General features: G+C 41.3%; 1 long non-coding RNA gene across 2 annotated transcripts in view; it reads right to left on the reverse strand.

Moving 5' to 3' along the window:
• The window catches only part of LOC311599179, a 42,149-nt gene extending 28,704 nt beyond the window's left edge, over positions 1–13,445 (reverse strand). For both annotated transcript variants that reach the window (XR_014779796.1, XR_014779797.1), the window contains exons 1-2: positions 13,318–13,445; positions 13,011–13,103 (exon numbers count right to left, since the gene is read on the reverse strand). This is a non-coding gene — a long non-coding RNA (uncharacterized lncRNA). The remainder of the gene's footprint in view (positions 1–13,010; positions 13,104–13,317) is intronic.
• Between the last annotated feature and the right edge of the window lie 1,588 nt (positions 13,446–15,033).

The raw sequence follows: 15,033 nt of genomic DNA on the forward strand, positions 1-15,033 counted from the left end.
GATGGCAGACTGTGGAGGCTAGTCCATGGAAGCAGATTCTCCAAGAGCTTCCAGATGAACCACGGTCTTGTTCATACCCTGATCTCTAGAATTACAACTTTTCTTTTTCCTGGTGTGTGTGTGTGTGTGTGTGTGTGTGTGTGTGTGTGTGTGTGTGTGTGTGTATCCCTAGGAATCATCGTCCTTGTTGGGGAAAAGTTAGTGAGGTCAATGTGGAGGCTGGGCTTAGAGAGTCATCACTACTGACACTGCATATGGAGAACCAAACCTCATCTCACTATATGCGGTTTCATTGAGGACTCCTTACTCATGACTTGATAATTACATTGATGAGAAATTACTGTGTTCAGAGACAACCTATGGAAACAAATGGACATGCATCCCAAGCCATTGATGAATGATTAGGGTCATAGTGTTTCTGTGAGGCATGTTATCATAGAGAGGTGCAAAGGTTTTCCAGAGTAATTGAAGATGTCTCATAGAGATCCTTCCATGAAAGAGTTACCTATTTTCTCACTTTGCCTTGGATTATAACAACTAAGGAGTTACACTAGCTTTCTTCAACATAAAATCCATTTGGGGTTTATATGGTGGGCAGTGGAGGTAAGGAACTCACTGCTTTCCTATTGTTGCCCAGAATGGGGGTCAGTGACCTTCATGGGCAGTGTGGTTCAGCAGTTCAGGTACCCAACTTCAACAGAGACGAGCCTGGGGTGTCAAGAGAAGCAAGAGATACTTTGGGTGGCAATGTTAGGAGGACATGTGAGGCATCTGTCCCAAGTCATTTTGATAAGATGGTCCATGAACACAGGCAGGCTGGGAGTCTGCCAAAGCTAACTCAGGGCTGTCTCTACACGCATCACTCACATGCCTTCCAGGATGTGTTCCTTGGCAGGAGCAAGGAGATGACACTGTACCCATGAGTGGTGAGGGGGCAGGATGGGAGACCGGGATAATCCATAAATTCTATTCCCTGTGTGAGTTCTTAGGCCAGACCTTGGCCTTAATCTTCTCTACGTCTTTACAATGAGAGACTCTGAAAACAACTGGGTCAAGAAGAGTTCTGGTACGATACGAACAATGGTGAGCTCTGGATGCTATGTGACCAGGGTCCTCGGCATGGCCTCAAAAACAATTAACTCTCATATTTAAATTAGGAAGTACTGCCAGCCTCAGTATGATTTGTCAAAAGACACATGTTGCTGTCAGAAAGTAAAAATTATCACATAAAGATTGAAAGCGACTAGCCAGTGCTCAATAATTACTTATTCATTTTACTATCACTAGATGTTTATAACATAAGATGAATCTGCATAATATAATATTAGTTAAGCAATTACTAAATAAGTAATATGAAATATGCTTATAAATATAATTACTTTCTGGGCACTATTTTAAGCACATGCATTAGTTACTATAGTCTTCAGAGTTACCTATGCAGTAGTTAACATTTCAGATAATGACAATGAAACTAGTAAATGAAGTAAGTTGCCCAGAATCGCCAGGCCAGGAGATGGCAGGGCCAGGATGAGAGCTGAGTGCCAGCGTGAAGCTGCAGAGCCCATTCTGGGAACCACAGGGTCCTGGTGTTGTGCCTTGCCGTGACCCCTCTGCGCTTCTCCTTGATAGGTGCTGGGTAAAGAGAGACATAAGCCTCAGAAGGCATATTGTTGACTTTGAAACACACAGAAAAGGCACATTTCCGCTCATACGGCCACTGGAACAAGTATAAAACCCTATGAACCCCAGAAAGACATCGTATCTTTTAAAACAGAATACAGCCAGAGCCAGAGAATTCAGAGGGAACAGCAGGCACCGCAGAGTCTTGGGAAAGGAAATGAGCAAGGAGCCAGCAACAGTAGCAAGCAGGGGAACATTTGACTCGCTCCCTCCCCTACCGTGTTAGAAGCAGAAAAAGACAAAGCCCCTCTCAGCAACTTTCTAGCTGCTCTGAGGATCGCAGCAGCGGCTGCAGGTCTCAGACAGGCACAGTAAAGGGCAGGTGCACACTGTGTGAGAGGCCCAGAAGGAATGCCATCAGTTGCTGTGGTGAGGAGTGCCTTACGGAGGAGGTGGGGACAGAGAGACCTCGAGAGAGTCATCAGAGCCCAGTGAAGAGGCTTATCACGGCACTGGGGAAAGCGGCGAGGAGGCCGGAAGAATCCAGACAGTACTATAAACATTTAGAGGATGTTGGGACCGTGGTGGTATTTTTTATCAGTGATCAAAAGAGATGGGTGTTGTGAAGCTTTGAGACCTGGAAATGTGATGGAACGTGAGCCGCCTTCTAGGTGGGAAGCTATGGCCAAGGGGTAGAGCAAGAAGTGTGATAAGAATAACTGGGGCTGGAGAGATGGCTCAGTGGTTAGGAGGGCCGCCTGCTCTTCCAAAGGTCCTGAGTTCAATTCCTAGCAGCCACATGGTGGCTCATAGCTATCTAGTGTGATATGGTGCCTTCTTCTGGCTTTGCGGAGAACATGCAAACAGAGCACTGTATACATAATAATAAATAAATAAATCTTAAAAAAAAAAAAAAAGAATAGCCCCAGGCTGCTGCTGGTTCAGGGCTAACTTTGGATAGGGCATTCCATCATACACAGAGCCCCTTTCTCTCTCCAGCTGAGTATATGTGGGCGTGCAGGTGTGTGTGTGTGTGTGTGTGTGTGTGTGTGTGTGTGTGTATGCGTGAAGATCTGTAGTGTCAGGGTTGAATGCCTTGACTCATCAGCTAAAGAGGAGAAAGGATGGCAAGTGTGTCAGGTCAGCACTATGATCTCTCTGGGGGCTGAATGGTGATCTGGCCAGTAATAAACATGGAGCTGAGGCCCGCAGAGGCCATGGTGGTCTTCCTTCCTCCTGCTAGAATTTGTACGCGCACACGTTGCTAACGTTCGTGGCAGGGTGTTTGCACCAAGGTCTCACCGCTCTTTGGCTGGGGGCTTTTCAAGCACCGTTTTTGAGCACCTGTGGTGGAAAGCCCTGTAGAAAGACTCTGAGAAGGAGAGTCAGCGATTCAGAGAATTGGGACAAGGAGTGAATAGGCACTCACGGCTGCCACACTGTCGAGTTGGTGACATTTCTGCTGTGATTTCCTTTCGATTTACTGAGTGTATGTAGCAGAGCACTGGTGTAGCATTGCAACATCAGACCAATTTGTTATTTACTCGTAGATGCTATGGTCCAAAGCAGAGTCCTTGGAAACCCAGGATCTCTAGTTTAGATCCCAAGTTTGCTGTTTACTAGTGAGGCGGCCTTATGATATACACCATCATGGATTCTTGTGAGTTTGTCAGCTGGGAGCATTAATTCCCACAGAATAGGCATGAGAGCTAAATGGAAACCAACAGAAAACAGTAGGAAGACCCAACTGGGCTTTCAAGAAGGTTAACTGCATCCTTCGCTGTGTGTTTTCAGACACCTAAATTAGTGCGAAGAGTTGGTGTGTTTCAGTCATTTCCCAAGCTCTAGACATTTACATTCAGCTCACGCTTTTTCTTTGTAACACTGATGTACTGTTAGTGATACTCGTGCTGTTGGTGACTGAATATTTACTTTAAACCTATTTACATCTATTTAAAAACAAAATTGGTATTGTAACTGTACATGGAAAACCCATCACTCCCTGCTTAAGTGAAAGACAAAACTAGATGTTGTATGAAAAAAGCAGGATGGGTCACGTGACATGGTTGCTAAGTTCTACATTGCCCACCTTAGTGGAGAACTGTGGGGGCTGAGAAGGCTTCACGGATAGGCTGGCATCAAACTGAGAAGTAAAAAAACAAAACAAAACAAAACAAAAACAAAAAACTGTTTTCTAATCATTTAATTGGCAAGCGGGACCACTGAAATCATCTTGCATGCTACTTGCTTTTTGGAAGAAAAATTACAATAGAGAGAGATTTGGGGAGCTAGAGAAACCACCATGTAAAATCCAGCTGCAGATGTGACTTGCCAGATGCATTAGAGCAGTTACTCAAAGTCTTTGTGCCTCAGTTTCCTCATATGTGAAGCAAAGTGTGTTCATTCTTCCTCAAGCTGAAGGATATTGAAATTGAATAGAAACTAGAAATTGAAAACAAAAAACAAAGCCAAAATGAAACCAAGTGCCTTGAATTCTAAACAGTAAGGCAAAACGACGATGACAGGGAAATTGCCTTGTGAGAGTGCAGCTAAATAAAATAACGGGCAGGTTGTTTGTGTACCCAGCCACCTAATTTGCCAAGACAAAGATACTTTGTGGTTCTCATCCCAAAGCATCTGGACAACCTGTCAGCACGTAACTGGGTGGCTTTGCAACACCCAGAGTTATATAAGGCTGGACGATAACCAGGACTGTCAGGCTTTCTTCTTTTATTCCTTATTATACTGATTTCACTTTTAAACCATTCAAAGTGTAAAAAACAGTAGTTGTAAAAGACTGAGAAAATACAATTGAGCAAAAAGGATCAGACAAGAATTTTCCACCACACTATCCAGGTATAGAAACTGCAGATATTTTAAAATATTTTCTTCCAGACTATGTATGAAGATTATAAGTATATTAGGTTTTTTCCTCCAGTGGAAAGCTATTTCAGTTTTTACTCTGTTACTGAACTTATGAATCCCACAAATAGAATATACATTTATACAATTTTTAAGATTGAATATATTGACTTTTGTCTTGGTTTAACACAAAGATATAACACTAAAATTAATTTTTAGCTTTGAATACATGAGTATATTGTATTTACAACACTTCTAATCCCGTTCCACCTTCTAACTTCTCCACATCCCTTAAACTACCACTTCTTGTTCATGATCTATTTTTCTACATTTTTTGTTGTATATAAGAGCACCCATACATGTGTTTATACACACACACACACGCATATATACATATATATATATATATATATATATATATATATATATATATATATATATACATACATACACGATGTGCTAAGTACACTGGAAATGTTTTATTTTTATATCTTTAATCAAGAGCTCAGTGCCCATGTACTCCACCGCTCTCTCTTTTCTATGCCTAGGAAAGAATAGCCTATTGATGTGGCAAACTTTATTCAGTATAGTATCTAATATTACTTAAGTTCCTCACCTTCAATTAATATCTGTTCTATTAAAATGTTACAATTATATTTCCCTTTGAATAAATAATTACATAGAAGCCAGAAGCTCATTCGATAAGAAATAAAACTTCTGGTGAAAGAATCTGGCAGTTTAAGGTATGTAGTGGCTGCCCAGGTGGCTCAGAGCCCTGGTTGCTCTGCCAGCGGACCTGGTTCTATTCCAAGCACCCACCCAGCAGCTCAGAACCTTCTGTAATGCCTCTGGCACCAGGCATGCGCATAGTGCATATTCATATACGCAGGCAAAACACTCAAACATGTCAAATGGACTAATAAAGTTCTAAGCTATTCCAGTCCTGGAGAACTTATTTTATTTCTATTTTTTATGTCTTCTTTTGCCACGAGGCAGCAGCATTTTGCATAGCCCGTCTAGCCTGAAACTCACTATGTATACCAACCTGGCTTTAAACTTTCAACTCTTCTGCTCCAGCCTCCCAAGCAGTAGGATTACAAATCTGTGCCGTTGAGCCTCACCACCTCAGTAAATTTAATACCAATATACAGTCAAAGTATAAATAGAACAACTTGAACACTTTTGCCCAAACCAAGCAGTATCATTGTTTTAGTTGGTTCATTTTTATGAATATGCTGATGGTTTCTATTTTTTTCTGGTAGGAATTTTGTATTCAGACTTGAACTTAGTTTTTCTTTTGCTATTTTTATCCTATACTTATTGTTTTGCCAGAAATCTTCATATATTTAGCAGTATGATGTTATAATACTGGCACTAATTTTTCCAGTAGTTTATTGACTTCATTTACATAGTCTATAAATGATGTGTAGGATACTAATGTGGTGTGTAAAAATATCTATTAATGATCTTTATGACAATTGTGGAGTTTAACATTTTACACCATTGCAATTGTTAGTTTTATTTGTCAACTTGACACAATCTAAACACGATCTAGAACCAACTAGGAAGGTATTCTCTATGAGAGATTGTCTGGACTAAGTCTGCCTGTCAGCATGAGGCTGTGCGGGGGTCAGTGGGAAAACGTGCCCACTATGGGTGGCATCATTCCCTGGGCAGTGGATTGTAGGTTGTATAAAACGGGGAAAGTGATCTGGGAATCAGTAGGCATGCATTCTTTGGCCTCTACTTCTGACTGTGCTGCATGGCTACCAGCCAGGACGGACTGACTGCACCTGCGGCTATGAGCTAAATAGAACCTTTCTTCTCCCAAGGTCTTTTTTTTGGGGGGGGGTATTTTATCACAACAGGAGGAGACAAAACTAAGATACAGGTCAATATGTAAATTTGACCATATTCTTTCAGTATTTCACATGTTTTTTTAAAATTGCACAACGACATATAAATATAATTTTACTAAATAGTGTTATATCCTATGATTGTTTCTATAGTTCGTTGTTTTGTTGATTGTTTAAGTTCGTCTTATGGCTTTTATATGTGACCTGATGGTACTCAAGTTATGTGTCAATTCCTAATCTATTCACTGAATTCTAAAACTTCATACCTATTTGATAACAAAACTTAGAGCTACGTATTTAAGATTTGATAGATCCAAAACTAAGAAGAAACTTATGTCTTTCAAATAGTTTAAAATGTGTACCCCAAAAGTTTTATTATAGCAGCTGAATTCCAAATTGTACATGCTATATGTGTAGGAAGCGGACCTTTAGACTGTAGTTGGATTAGATGAGGGCCTATGGGTGGGGCTCCCACCCCTGAGTTGGCGGCTTTTTGTGAAGAAGTGAAGAGGAGCATGAGATGGCTCAACACACTCTGTCTCTGCAGCATCCATCAGATGCTCCTCACCAGACTCTCCCCCCTTGCCCTGGGGCTTCCCAGGCCCTAGAACTTGGAGGTAAACACACTTCTAGTCTATAAATAGCCTGGTCTGGATAGTCAGGAACATCAATAGAAAGTAAGCAGAAATCCCCACACACACACATGCTCCCCATCTTAGTTTATGACAAACCCACTTTCTCGACTGATCAAGGTGTTCTCAGCACCTCCCTGACTCGTTCTCTCTCTTATATTCTGCACCATCTTGTCAACAAACTGTATTAGCAACGTCTTCAAAATACCTGCAGAAATCAGACACCTCGCAGCAGCTGCTGTGCCCTCACTCTGGTCTCAGCCAGGGCCATTCTTCTCTTGTAGGAAAGCAGCTGCCTGCCTGATTTCCTTCTCCAATTTTATATAAAGCAAACACAATGATCTTTCACACAATTGTTACATACACACGTACTCACACTCACACACACGTATGTGAGAAAGTGTGTGTGAGTGTGTGTGTGTGTGTGTGTGTGTGTGTGTGTGTGTGAGAGAGAGAGAGAGAGAGAGAGAGAGAGAGAGAGAGAGAGAGAGAGAGAGAGAGAGAGAGAGAGAGAGAGAGTGTTTGTGAAATGACAACTTGGGAGAGTCGGTTCCCTCCTTCCACCATGTGAGTATGGGAGAACAAAGTCAAGGCATCGGCCCGGAAGCAAGTGCCTTTGCCCACTGAGCTAGCTCATAGGTTCCCCAAAGATTCCACACAAACTTCCCAATAGCTCACTAATTCAAAGGCAACATCGCAGTCCTCAGATGCCCTATAAAGTCCTCCAAGGCGCACATGATTTTAGTGTTAGTTTCTCTTTCCTCCTCCCCTCCCTCCCTGTCCACAGAAGTTTACAAAAGCTAGACTGTGAAGCATTCCAGGCTCTCACTCTCCCCAGACTGATTTGTGCTGTTTCCTCTCCCTGGGAAAACACCCATAGCTGCATGCCCTTGCCACAGCTCTACTCATAACACCTTCTGTGTTAGTCCACTTTCCATTGCTATAATAAAATGCTGGAGACTGGGAGTGTATAAGATGATATTTGGTTACCTAATAGCTTAAGATGTTGAAGGTCTAAGACTAACAGGCTCATTTATTTTGCCTTAAGTGAGGGCTTACGAAAGACGGAATAACACAGTGGGGACCCGGGTAATGGGATCAAGTGGAGGCCAGTGAGCATGTTTGAGGAGTCAGGCTCACTGCTTTATAACTTTCATGGGGACTAGTGAGGTTCCCAAGGGAACTACCATAATTTTCCTTCTAGACTCTGCCCTATAAAGACTCCAACACAAGAGACATTCACCCCTGGGCAAGCAACTCCCTGTTGGCTGTGATGGCTTCCTTGCAAAACTTGCCTGTCTCACTCACCTCTCTTCTTTAGATCCCTCTAGGATGTGCTACCATCAAACACATGACGTATTCTAATGTCTAATATTGCTTACAGTCTCTCTCCTACCCACTATTATATTTGCTCCAAGGAGGCAGCATTGTGATTGTTGTGTTGTTGTTCACAGCTGCATCCTAAACACTATAAATAGTGTCTGGCACTGGGCAGAAACAATACTGTTTACTAAATAAGCAAATTACTTTATAACCAGTTCCGCCTTCCTTTGGCAACGTTTGGGATTGAATCCTCTGCACTACAGAGCTCCTGCTCCAGCCTTATATAGCTCTTCTATTAACACCCGCCAGTGCAATCTGTTCCTCCTTCCCCTGGGGAAACCAACAGTAAATAAAGTAAGATGGGGAACATTATACGGGAAACCTTATGGATGAACACCAAACCCAGACACTGTTAGGGTCATCTGGAATTTATTATCCTGTGGAGTGTGAAGAGAGAATCTATTTGTTCCCAAGTGACTAGGCAATTGTGCAGCTATTGTAAAAGCTATCTATTAATTCCCCCTGGTCAGTTATGCCATTGGACATACATTACACCTGCCCTTACTGGGGCCAGGTTCCTGGGCGGTGTGCCTCTGTGACTGGCAATTTTAAATTGATAGCTTTGTATTTTAAAAAAAAATCAGCTATCTCTTATGGTTATTTAGGCTTTATTACATTTTCCCAAAGCATCTGTAGCTATTTTCATGAGTTCACTGGCTCAGATTTCAGAATTAAGCCGTTAGGTCTAAAAGACTTGGAGCTGCAGAGACGGCTCAGTGGGCTATAGTTACAAGCATGTGCTGCTCTTGCGGAGGACCCAGGGATCTGATGGCCTCTTCTGGCTTCCCCAGTGGCCAGGCAAACACAGAGTGCACACACATATATGCAAACAAAAACTCCCACCCAAAAAATAAGAAATAAAAAAATAAGAAAAAAACCTTTAAAGTTATATTTTTAGTTATAATTTCATTAAATTTACAAATTTCTATAGAATTGGTATGTAGGTGTACATGATACTCAGCTTTTCTGGTCTGTAATATAACATATCTCCTCACTAATTCATGCCTATTATGGTCTAGTGCCCTTCTTAGATTGAGCATCTTTCATATTAACATAATTTTAGTAGAATTATTGCTGGCACACAAAGCAACTATCCCTTTTCATGTAGTTCTCAAAGTACTTAGACCTGTCAAGTGTGAGCTGTTCCTGTTATCAGCATGGTTGACATTCATGTTGTTACAGAGTCCCTCTGGCTTTTAAGAAAGATTGCCATCATCTCAAAACAATGACAATTTTATTGAGGAAGCCTGGATTCCACAGGACTCAGAAATTGAGATTGCTGTTTATATAGGACTAGCTCTTGGACACACTGACGAGAAAGGCAATCAGAAGATGCTCTACTGAATGAGTCATAGCTAGAAGTGAGCTGGTGCCTGATCGCACAGGGCTGGCTGAGAATCGTGTCCAGTGTGGATTGCCTATGATGAAGAGGGAGGAGAAAAAGAACACGTCTGCTTTCTCCCATCTGAGCTTCAGCACAAGAGGGGTTGCTTGCGCCTCACTTCTGAGTTTTGCCTGTGCAGATGCTGAGTGATGTCCTGGCACTTTCTATGCCTCAGGATTTCAGGGGATGCCGCCTTAAGGAAGGAAGGCACTAGTGTGGTCTCAGTCAAGAGTAAAGCTGGCACAAACTGTGTTTGCTGGGCTGGGGTTGATGAAAGGTCTGATGACCCAAAGCTGATACTGCTTGCGGCTTCTGCCAAAGGTCCTCTGATGTACTGCTCCATCACAGGGGAAACACCAGTGCTATCTTCCAGAGTCACATTTAAAAGTTTATGTTCATAGATATAACATCCCATTTCTCTACGAGGGATGATGAAACATCACAATTTCACTGAGTGTCCCCCTCTGTACCCTGTTTCTCTGATTTCTCTTGAGATGGTTGTAACTCTATCTGCGACTTATTATATGTACACCAGTTGTGGATGTATATTAAAATTTTACGTAAAGTAAAACTTGCTTTTAAAATATATTTTGAAAACTATATTTGTTTAATTAGAATTGATCCTTTAAATCTAATATAATGTTATCTTGTTATGTTTTGCTATGTATTCTTTCTATGGTTTATTATTCTCTTTTCACTTGTCTGTCCATTTTTGACATTGTATATTATTGTTACATATGTTTTACATAAAATGATGGATTTCATTATGACTTTTCCATACATGTGTATCAAATACCTTGGTCATATTCCCTCCCATTCCTCACTTGGTCTTTCCCTTCCTCCTCCCATTGTTCCTTTCTTATCCCCAAAAATCTTCCTTCTACTTTCAAGATGTGTGTGTGTGTGTGTGTGTGTGTGTGTGTGTGAAATTTAAGTATACTTTTTATTTGTATACGAAAAACATTGCATTTGTCTTTTTGAATCTTGTTTATTTCACTTAAAATGACAGTATTCAGTTTTGAAATTCTTTGTGGTAGGCTGAAACTATTTTTAATATGTACCACATTTTCTTAATCTAGTCAAGCGATGATTAGGATCTAGGATGATTCAAACATTTGGATGCTGTGAGCATTGCTATAGGCACACAGGCATAGGTACTTCTGTTCTGTGCTGACTTAGTTTCTCATGGACATGAACCTAGGACTGGTGTAGCTGGATCACATGACAGTCCTACTGTTAGCCTTTTAAAGAGCATCCATACTGAATTCATAGTGGCCACACTAATTACAACCTCACCAAGGGTGCCTCAGCCTCCCCTAGCACCACCCGTGTTTGCTGTTTGTTTCCCTAGTTATGTTGACAGGAGTGAGATAGAGCCTCCACACAGTTCTCACTTGCATTTCTCCAATGACTAAGAATGAAGTTTTGCATACATTTATTGACTATTTATACTTCTTATTTTGGGAATTGTGAGCTCCATTTATTTGATCATTTGTTGATAAGTTTCTTATATATTATAGTTATTATAGCTTTGTAAATTTTGTATCTTTTACACAATTGGATAATAAATCACATCTCTTTGATTTATTTTTTGATAGTTTATTTAGAATTTACACTTTAGCTTTTACATCTGCTATAGCTATCCTCAAGTTACACTATACCATTTGTGCACTGTGCGAATTGTGTACTGTATAAAACATGACAACCTACAACAACACGCAATTCCTCCTTCTTAGTTTGTACTAGTATTAGCCTATATTTCACCTCTACCAAGGTTCTAAGTACCACAACTTCATGTTATTTTTTTTTTATATAAAGTGGGTTCCCAGAGAATAACCGTGAAAAAGATCTCCCACTTTCCCATTTCTAGGAGCCAAACCTTTGTATAGAAATGAACATACCATCTTTTTTGTATGTGAAGGATTTTCTTTAACTTATGTTATAGTACAAAAATGACAGAAATGCGTCATATTGATTTTATAGGAATCTTTAAGACAATGTCCCTGGGTTTTTTATTTTTGTTTTCTTGCTTGCTTGCTTGTTTTTATTTTTGTTTTTGTATTATTTTTGTTTTATGTCTTCTTCAAGACAGGGTCTCACTATGCAGCCCTCGTTCCCTTGGAATTCAATGTGCAGACAAGGCTACCTTCGCACACACAGATGCTCCTGCATCTGCCTCCCCAATGCTAAGATTAAAAGGCACATTCTGCCATCCTGGGATGCTTCCTTGTTTTTAAGACAAGGACCCAACACAGCCTGAAACACATCAGCCTCCGGCATCTGCCTCTTGTGCTGTGCAGGAGCACAACTGTGTCTCACATGACACCACCCTGACCCTGTGCCTAGCATGGCACCACCCTGACCCTGTGCCTAGCATGGCACTACCCTGACCCCATGTCCTGATTTTTTTCTATTCATTCTCTTCTTCCATCTTTCATTTGAAGAAATTCCAGTCATTTGATCTTAAACACTTTTTTTTTTAGTTAGGATTGAAACCATGTAATTTCTCTTTCAGATCTTGAGATTTTGTTTCTAGAAATTCCATTTCAATCTTAATTTTATATTATGCTTTTCTCTCTTATTCTGGTTATGCTTTCACCACCTTCTTGAATCTATGAAGCACATATCCTAACACTTGTCAGCCAGACCCTGTCATTTCAGGGTCTATCTGTGACATTTTCCCCTTACCTATGCTCTGTATTATTTTGATCCTCGGAATATCTGTTAATTTCATACTGGTGGCTGGAAACTGTGACTTCACATTATTAGATGTTGGATTTTGTTCTATTTCCTCATCAGCACTGGACATGATGTGCCGTTATTTAACACCAGTCAAATCCTTTGGTGTCTTCTTTATACCACACTTAGGCATGACCAGAGCTAACTGGCCCCACATCCGAGGGATGCTTTTCAGACAACCTGACTAGGGGCCCTATACCTCTCACATCAACTTTCTATTTCAGGTGACTGCCACAAAATATTTCAGCATTCATAATATATGGAGATCTCTTGGTTTGTTGATTTCCAATAGTTATGACCTGGGGTTTGGATCATTTTTTTTTCATGTATGTAGACAAAGCTTGGTGCTTATTCAGACTCCGGAAGAATTTTCCAAAGTCTCCATCTTAACTCCCCTTGGGCCCCTTCCTCCACAGTTATACAACGTTCCTCAGGTCTAGCCACCTTCACGTCCCTAGGACTGACCTTTGTGAGCTTTTGTCATCTGCTGTGCCTTCTGGAGATCCAGAGGTGACCACCACAGACCGAACTCACCTTGTCTGGTTATCTTTCCACTCCGTGTTTCCTGGTGTCCTGATGCCCAAATGACATTTTTCATACATTTTTCCAGACTTTCACTCTTACATCCTGAAAAGGGAAGCCATTATCATGAAATTATACTGTGAAAAGGCAAGTTTTCAAATAAAAGGAAAAGGATGCTACCTAAACAGGCTCTAGGTGTTAAGGCAGATAATTTCTGAGAATTCTTATTTTCCTTAACCGTAAGAAAACACGGGGACTCCAGCTTGATTACAGAACTTATACATGTTGAAGAAGCTTTAAATAAACATCTGTGGCTCACACTGGTATTTCTGTGTGTCACGGGAGAAAGAAGATTGGTCAAATCTGATGAATTTAGTTTGGGATCTGTGCCTGGAGTTGCGTTTTTATGCCAGCGAAGAAGCGCAGAGGCAGTTGGGTCTACGGTTCTAGCACTGAAGAGAGTTCTCAACTGGGACAGAGGGTTAAAGGTCACCAGCAGAGCAAGGTGGGTGGAAGGCCACCAGGAGGGGGACGGTATGGAGGGTATTGGAAATGATGGTGCTGGAAGGAATCCTAGCAGACAGGCAGAGGAAACAGAAGCACACACCTGCAAAGCCACTGTTGGAACTGAACTTAATGACAGTCTTATAAAATAAACTAGCATTGAGACGAAGAGAGACACAAACACATTTAGCAGGGACGGTCACTGTGTGTGGTTGGCTGTCTCGTAGGCTCTCACTATCGTTTCTTGCTCTGGTCCTGGAAGCTGAGAGACGATATGTTCTCTTGAAGGCCTCCAAGACCAAGGGCAAGACTCCTGGTCCAAGTGGGAGAGAGACTGCCTCAGCATACAGTCAACAGCCCTTCTCAATCTAAGCACAGACTGCACCATAAACTAACGGTCAACACCCTTAAGTCAAAACAGCAGCTTGATGTGTTGAGGTTTTTTTTTTTTCCATGACTGGTTTTGTTTGTTTGTTTTGCTTTGCTGGTGTGTGTGTGTGTGTGTGTGTGTGTGTGTGTGTGTGTGTGTGTGTTTCTGGAAGATATTGTAAACTGGCTAGAGTTCCTCATTTATATAACTCCTTTCTTTTTTTTTTTAATTTCATTTCTCTCCATCTGAGATAGAATGACTCTGAGGTTAGAACTGTCTTACTCGTTAAGTGGGAATCAGAGCTCAGTCGTTGAAATTGTGCTTCTGCTCAAGGTTTTGGCAGCTGTGGGAACTCGCTGTGGGTACCTGAATAATGAATTTGTGAAAGAGAAATGATGGGCCTTTGATATGATGACAGCTCTCCTCAGCAGATACCATTTTACGGGCAGACTGAATTCTCTCTTCGTTACTAGAGTAGTTAAAAGACTTAACAGAATAAGCTATCTATACCAACCCATTTCCTACTGGCTGCAGAAAGAGATAGGAATTTGGAAGTGGAAAACCAAATTTCATTGATTTGCCTAGGTGTTTAAAATGCATTTTCTAATCCTCACCACCCTGTGAAATAAGATGCGTTATCCTTATTTTACAAGTGAGAAAATGCCCAGAGGGAGTTAGTAACTTGCCCAAAGCCATTAGCTAGAATATCACTTTGTCTGGTCTGGTTCACATGCCTTTCTCCTTCTTTGCTGATGTCATTATAGTGAAGGAAGAAGACTATTTTGCTGTGGTCTGAGAAGCCGGAAAATCCACAGCATGCTGGAGGATTTATAAATGGGAGGACGGGGAGGAGAAGAATTTTCAATACTACATCTAATATTATTTATAGTACTGACCTACATAAGTCTATAGAACATGGTAATCTGGTGCACTGTGTGTGATTGTTAGTCTCAACTGTCAATCTAATGAGATCTAGAGTCATTGGGGGTGAGGAATACACTTCTGGATACATCTGTGAGGAATTATCTTGATTGTATTGATGGAGCTGGGAAAGCCCACCCACTGTGGGTGGCACCATTCCCCGCATGAGATCCTGGCCTGCTTAAGTGAAAAAGGCAAGCTGAGCTGCAGCCCGCACCATGTCTTCCCTTTTCCTGATAG

Source organism: Acomys minous, assembly GCF_964271855.1.
Source record: "Acomys minous genome assembly, chromosome: 6".
Lineage (NCBI taxonomy): Eukaryota > Metazoa > Chordata > Mammalia > Rodentia > Muridae > Acomys > Acomys minous.